This window comes from Glossina fuscipes, unplaced genomic scaffold, assembly GCF_014805625.2.
Source record: "Glossina fuscipes isolate IAEA_lab_2018 unplaced genomic scaffold, Yale_Gfus_2 262, whole genome shotgun sequence".
Lineage (NCBI taxonomy): Eukaryota > Metazoa > Arthropoda > Insecta > Diptera > Glossinidae > Glossina > Glossina fuscipes.
In genome coordinates, this window is record NW_023998605.1 from 229,736 (window position 1) to 235,846 (window position 6,111).

General features: G+C 37.9%; 1 long non-coding RNA gene across 3 annotated transcripts; it reads right to left on the minus strand.

Annotated features, from left to right (window-relative positions):
- Positions 1 to 2,432: 2,432 nt before the first annotated feature.
- Positions 2,433 to 5,774, minus strand: LOC119642842. Of its 3 annotated transcripts, XR_005248144.1 has the most exons (4): positions 5,629 to 5,774; positions 5,119 to 5,529; positions 4,855 to 5,003; positions 2,433 to 3,740 (listed from the first exon to the last, which is right to left on the minus strand). It is a non-coding gene; the product is annotated as an uncharacterized LOC119642842 (long non-coding RNA). The 3 variants fall into 3 exon arrangements; XR_005248142.1 differs by lacking the exon at positions 2,433 to 3,740 and having other exon boundaries at positions 3,789 to 5,003; XR_005248143.1 differs by lacking the exon at positions 2,433 to 3,740 and having other exon boundaries at positions 3,789 to 5,003; positions 5,119 to 5,572.
- Positions 5,775 to 6,111: the final 337 nt, after the last annotated feature.

Genomic DNA, 6,111 nt, shown 5'->3' on the forward strand with positions numbered 1-6,111 from the left:
ATCATGGATCTATCTTGTGGTGTTTCGCGTTGTAGGTATGGTGTATTTGCTAAGTTCTGGTAGGCCGGTACGTCTCGCTGTTGACAGCAGTTGATAGTGCTTACGCCTCGTCAGCCGCAGATCCAGCAGAGCAAGACCTGTGGGTTCGGGCAATTAAGCTTGTGGTGTCACCCTGGGCACATCATCGGCATGCCGTGGTCGCATATATTCGCTTCTTTTGCGGCATTGAGTCCGGTAGCCACGCCCCTTTGTTCGGCAGATCACGCTATCGGGCAACTGGCTAATAATCTCGGCATGTTTCACGGGCTACTTCCCGCGGGATGTTGTTCTTTGCAACCATCTCAAAATTGCTGCCGAGGTCCATGAGTTCGTCTACATTGGTGGAGTCCCGGCACCACATGCAATCGGGTTGCACATTCGTATAGATGCGTTCCAATTTTTGTTCTTCTGTCATTGTGGTATGGCGCATAAGGTCCTGCAATGCCAGCACATAGTTCTGAAATTTCTCTCTCGGTAGCTGGGTACGCCGGCAAATGTCATCTTCAAGCCGGGTGAAGTATCGCGGTGGCAAGACGGATTTTAGAAAGTCGGCCTTGACCTTCGCCCAGGATGTCCAATGTTGGTTGTTGCTGCGGTATCACGTTACGGCTCGGTCACGCAGCATCACCACCATGGTGGCTAGCAAGCGATCTTTGTCGACGCCGTATGGCTCTACAAGCTCCTCGACCCGCTCGATGAAAGCAAACCGGCCGGTAAAGTTGAGCCCCCATCTGCTGACTACTTCGGTGACAGATCTCGTGTCGACCGCTATGAGTGGGACTCGTTGTGCTCCGTCAATCGAGGTGGCGAGCTGGATGATATCCCTGGTGTTGTTTCCTGATGTCGAGATATTGTGGTAGAATCCCGTTGCCATTTTGTTATTCGGTGAGATACAGGAGAGGGCGATCGCGGTAGTCGAAATAGTGTAGGGCTAAGCTGGAATTCATGATGGCGATGGGGCAGCTGCCGGGTGTAACGTATTAAAACGCGAGCTTAACTAAAGTTAGTAGCACAATTGATTAAAGGAGGATGAGACTGCCCTGGGCGCTCTGATAATTTTTTTTTCATCTTGTGTGAATGTTTTCTTGTTTTTTAATTTGTGTTGAGTTTTCCTTTTCTCTCTATTATTAGTCCTTTTGGATGGCTTTATTCTTTCTGCTTTATTTATTTTGTCTTCCTTTTGTTTATTCTTTTCTCATCAGCCCTTACAATTTCTATATTGTTAGTAGCTTAGGCATAAATATTTTCTTATGACAATACCTATTTGTTGTTTGAGTTCTTTATACGAGAATTTAAAAAATGTGTTACCAACTTGAAATTTTCACGGCTCGAGACGAATACAGAAATAAGGAATATTGGGACCCTATCAGTGTTTATTTCTTACTCTTCGTCACGTAAAGGATCGAAATTAATACTGGATTGAATAAGCTTTTCCAATCACCACGCTAGTGGTATGTGCATGCGTGTGCGCGTTTTCCTTTAAGGATAGTTGCCCCTAACTTGCAAGAAATAGTTACGAGCAATATGTTCTATAGCTGTCTGTATATTTATTTTACTTGCGAGTATTCATTTATTGACAATCTAAGTTTTCGAATTATCTTTAAACTTCTTATTATTTTTTTATTACGTTCTGGTTTTCCTTTTTTATTTTGACTAATTTAATCTTCACCATAAATTTCTGAATTCCTTTCCAGTTTTATGAAACGTTCCGTGTACGGAATTGCATCACTTCTCTATTTCTTGATTATGCTTGCTTTTAATTAGAAAGGGGAAAATCTAAGCTTTATACCTCTAGGTCAAATCAATGAGAAAAATAGACTAAGCTTTCTATAAAATAGATTTATTTTATCCTTAAATCTTCACTTGAGTTATTGCTTTTACAGATTTGCGTCGCCTCCCTGAATTGAATTTCAGGACGAGAGATTTTTAGCGAAAGCAGCAGTGGGTTCTAGAATGATGTTGGAAAGGAAAAACTGGTTTATGAACCCATGTTAGAATTAATTTGTGATATATTTGGAGTTGGCGATAAGGATGATTCCTGTCTATATCTATCCCCCCCGGAAGCGCTTTATCCAGCCCTTACTATTATCATTCCTGTTAATGGAGGTATCGATTGAGGAAGACCTACGCTTTTTAAACGCTTTCTGACGGGAAAATGTAGGCCATTTGCCCGTTACGTTGCTTAGTATTTGTAAACAAAAAGTCTTTTCCACAAGTTTATGACACGTTCTATTATAAAGTTTTAAAGAGAATTATTTCTTTGGGTATGTACTATTTAAATTTTTATTAAAAGGAACGGACTTCGCTATATTTGCAATTTTTTTTTTTTCTTTGCGAACGGGAGATGTTTTCGAGTGACCCTCCTTAAGGTTTTGCTTTAACTTATATCTTTAAGAATTTTGACTGCATAGCTTCACGGACGTTTAGGGTTTTTGCTTTTCCTTCTTCAAATTAAAATTTTGTCATTAATCGATGCTATTTCTTGTTTAGCCCACTATACATCATTAAATCACATTGGTTTCTCACAGTATTACGATTATTTCATTTATTTTATAACTTAGCGTGGTCGTTTTATTTTTGTTAGACTTTTGGATTTCACAACCTTCACAATAACTCAGAATTGTGCTGTTCGATCGTTAATATTCAGTTGCTTTTTTTTTTCAACTGAATAGCCCGTTTAGAAATGTGGTTGCCATGGCAAGACCTATACGTTGTGCCGATGAACACTCTTACAAATGACGTACGGAAATAAGAGCAACAAAATAAAGACACTTCATATTTTCGTAAAAAAATTTCACTTTTTGCAATAATTAGTTAGTTTCTATTTCCCGAATTTCTCAATTAAAATATTTTCTTTTCTTGGCTTTACTAATAATTTTCCCGTAACTCTCGAGCGTTCCTATCCTACTAGCTTTTTCGGATTATTGGATCTACTCCTATTATAATGATATTATTTCGCGCGGATCGCGGTAGTATTTGAGGTTTCGGGTTGGGTGTAATTTCATCTATATTAAAAGAAGTAAAAGTACTTCACTATCGCTTGTTAAAATTTCTTTTAGAGTTTCCTTTTCCCCTTTTTTTGTCTATCTAAGCTTCACTCCTAGGGAATGTACTTGTTGCTGTTGGTCGGGTAAACTCTCAATATAAATTCCACGTTTTTCTTTTTCTATATGTTGCTTACTGACCTGAACTCTCACACCCTGTTTTAGTGGTGGTGATACCTCTCGTTGTTGCTGCTGCCCGTGGGGGTGGTCATACGTTGAAGGTTGGTTGGCAGTTGTCGGTTGGCTTAAGTGCACCGGACCTGCCTTTAACTGTACTTGCTGTTGGTGTTGTACTAGTTGTTACCTATTGCTGTTATGACTGTTGTTAATCAGCGGAATGGCGATGGGGCTATTGGGGGTGTTGCTGCTGCTATTGTCGCTGTCAACCCTGGTATATTACCCTTTTCCTTTTCTTTTTTTTATTTGTGAACTCCTTAGGTACCTGGAAGAAATAAAACGTTAATACTTGTTTCTGTTATTGTTGTAAATCAAAGGTTTTTTTTTTGTTTCATCCGCTAGGTTTTTCGGCCCCCTCCTTGTTCCTGGGGTGATTGTTGTTGTCGTTGGTATACGACTGACGCCAAGCCTCCTGTGTGCGTGTATACTTGTTAACGTGGGGTAGTTGTCACTTTCTTTCTCTTCCTTTTCTCTTTCGCCCTGTGTGCAATTTTTGTTAACAATTTAGTTTTATCTGTGCTTTTTGAATATTTTTTATTAAATTTTATACAAATGCTTTTATTATATATATAGATTCGCAAATTGTTTGCACGCACACACAAACGTACACACATTCAATCCCTAACAATCATTTAATTCTTGTGTCACAATTTTCGTCCGTACTTCCCTGTAAAAGCATTTGCAAACACATCAATTTTTCCACTTTAATCAGTTTCAGTTCTTTTCAATTTTATATAAGCGTTATTTGCCAAATATTATGGCAGTTTATGATTTATTTAAAATATTTTGGTATATAATTTTCCTTTTCTTTTTTTTCAAAACACGTTAATTTCGGTTTAATTTTCCCGTTTAATTTGGACTCTTTTCTCTTTTATTTGTTTTACATCACTTGTACTTTCGTTCCGCACACATTGACTTGCGTTTTTCTAATCAAACATCTCCGCGCTCTTCGATCTTGTCCTCCACTGTATTATTACGGTGGGCTTTTCGTCGTGTCAAACCCGACTTACAACTGCCAATTCGCCTCATCATTTCTCTTATCTGTTTTGCGCAACGGTTATCAAGCGAGCACGTTGCGGTAACTTATTTACCACAGGTTCTTAGGGGATCGCAAATGCCTATCTTTGTTGTTGCGTGTTCAATTTTAGGCATTTTAGTTTCACTGCCAGTTTATCCGTTTTCTGTTTTTTTTTTCGTAAAGTCAAAATTGAACACTTCGTTGCTTTTTTTTTGCTATTTTATTGTTCACGAGCTTGGTGCTTGGTTTGTTCTTGTTATATTTTTTGAATATTTTCTTTTGTTTGTTTATTGCCGTTTTGCTTCTTTTTTTTTTCTATGACAGTCTTTATTTGTTCAATGATGGTGTTGATTGTTTTTTTTTTGCTCGACTAACTTTAGCTATTTGTATATCCTACCCTTAACCTCTCCTTAGCCTACTCCTAATCTATCCTATTCTATTCTTAATCTACTCCTATTCTATCTTAATCTATTCTTATTCTATGCCTATCTTACTCTTATGCTAGGCCTATCCTTTTCTTATGCTATGCCTATCCTATTCTTATTCTATGCCTATCCTATTCTTATTGTATCTTACTCTCTAGCACTCCGTCTCTCCCCGACCAGAGAGCGTGAACCCGTGAGGCCAAAACGAGGGACGACTTTGGGTCCTCGCAGAACATATTAACAGCTACTTTTATGTGAATGATGCAGCTACAAGCTTCATTACGATCAAAGTTTAAAAAACTAGAAAGATAGAAGAATAAAACCTTGTTAGATATAAGGACCGCTAAGAAATGAATTAGAAAGCGAAGTAGAGCTGATTAAGAATAGCATTTTGAACATCACGACTTAAACGTACCGTAATAATAGAGTTCGATTTTAAAGAATATTTTTCAAATTGTCATCTGTTTATAAATCCAGCAATGGCTTTTTGCTAGGAGTGGGGGCAATATCGGAATTTAATGACTTTTTAATTGGTGTCGAGATATATTAGGTTGGCGGGAAAGTTCTTTTGTACTTAAAGTTGTTTAAAGCGTTCCGCAGGGGCCAGTAGTGGATTCCAAGGTCCCTTGCGTTTGCAAAGCTGTTGCATGTAGGCTATTCTCCAGCGTGTGGCAAAATATCGTGATCACCCCAATCGCCGACTGAAATATCTGAAACGATGTTTGACATATCGCCTTAGTCTGAACATTTACAACCTCGTTTCACAAATAAGTTTTCGCACGCGACGCTTTACACCTGCTTGCCTCGAAGTGACAAGTAAAACCACCTATAGGTAGCAAAGTATGGGAGAGCCAATCTATTAGAATTTACTAGGAACGAGAATTGTTTAAATATAAAAATTTGTATTGCGGTGTAGATGATTTACCTTACGAGCGATCAGGTACGTATATATTATATATTTTCCTTTTTTAACAGTGAAATTTTACGCGTTATCGATTCCATGCAATTAACTGGGAGAAAATCCTTGGCAACTCCAGCAGATTCAAATGTACGCTTCTTTTTATTGTAATCAAATTTATGCTTAATGAAGTTTTAAACATTTGCTTCCTTTTAGCAAGCTTTTAGGTTGTATGATTTTACCTACTCTTTCCAACGAAAAAGCTTCACAAAATTATCCCAACGGCTTCAAGGCATTTAATGTACCTTCGGGAAAGACGTATATCCGTCAAACGACGCAGTCCTAATGGCAGTCAAGTCCTAAAAGTTGTTTTTTTTTTTTTTTTTTTTAAACTCCACTAGTATATACTTTCCAATGCATTTTAATTAAGTGTAAAAAAATGTATTTTCGAAAATAAAACGCACAGTTCAAAGAGATTTTCACATATCGAAAAAATGCTTTGTTCAACAA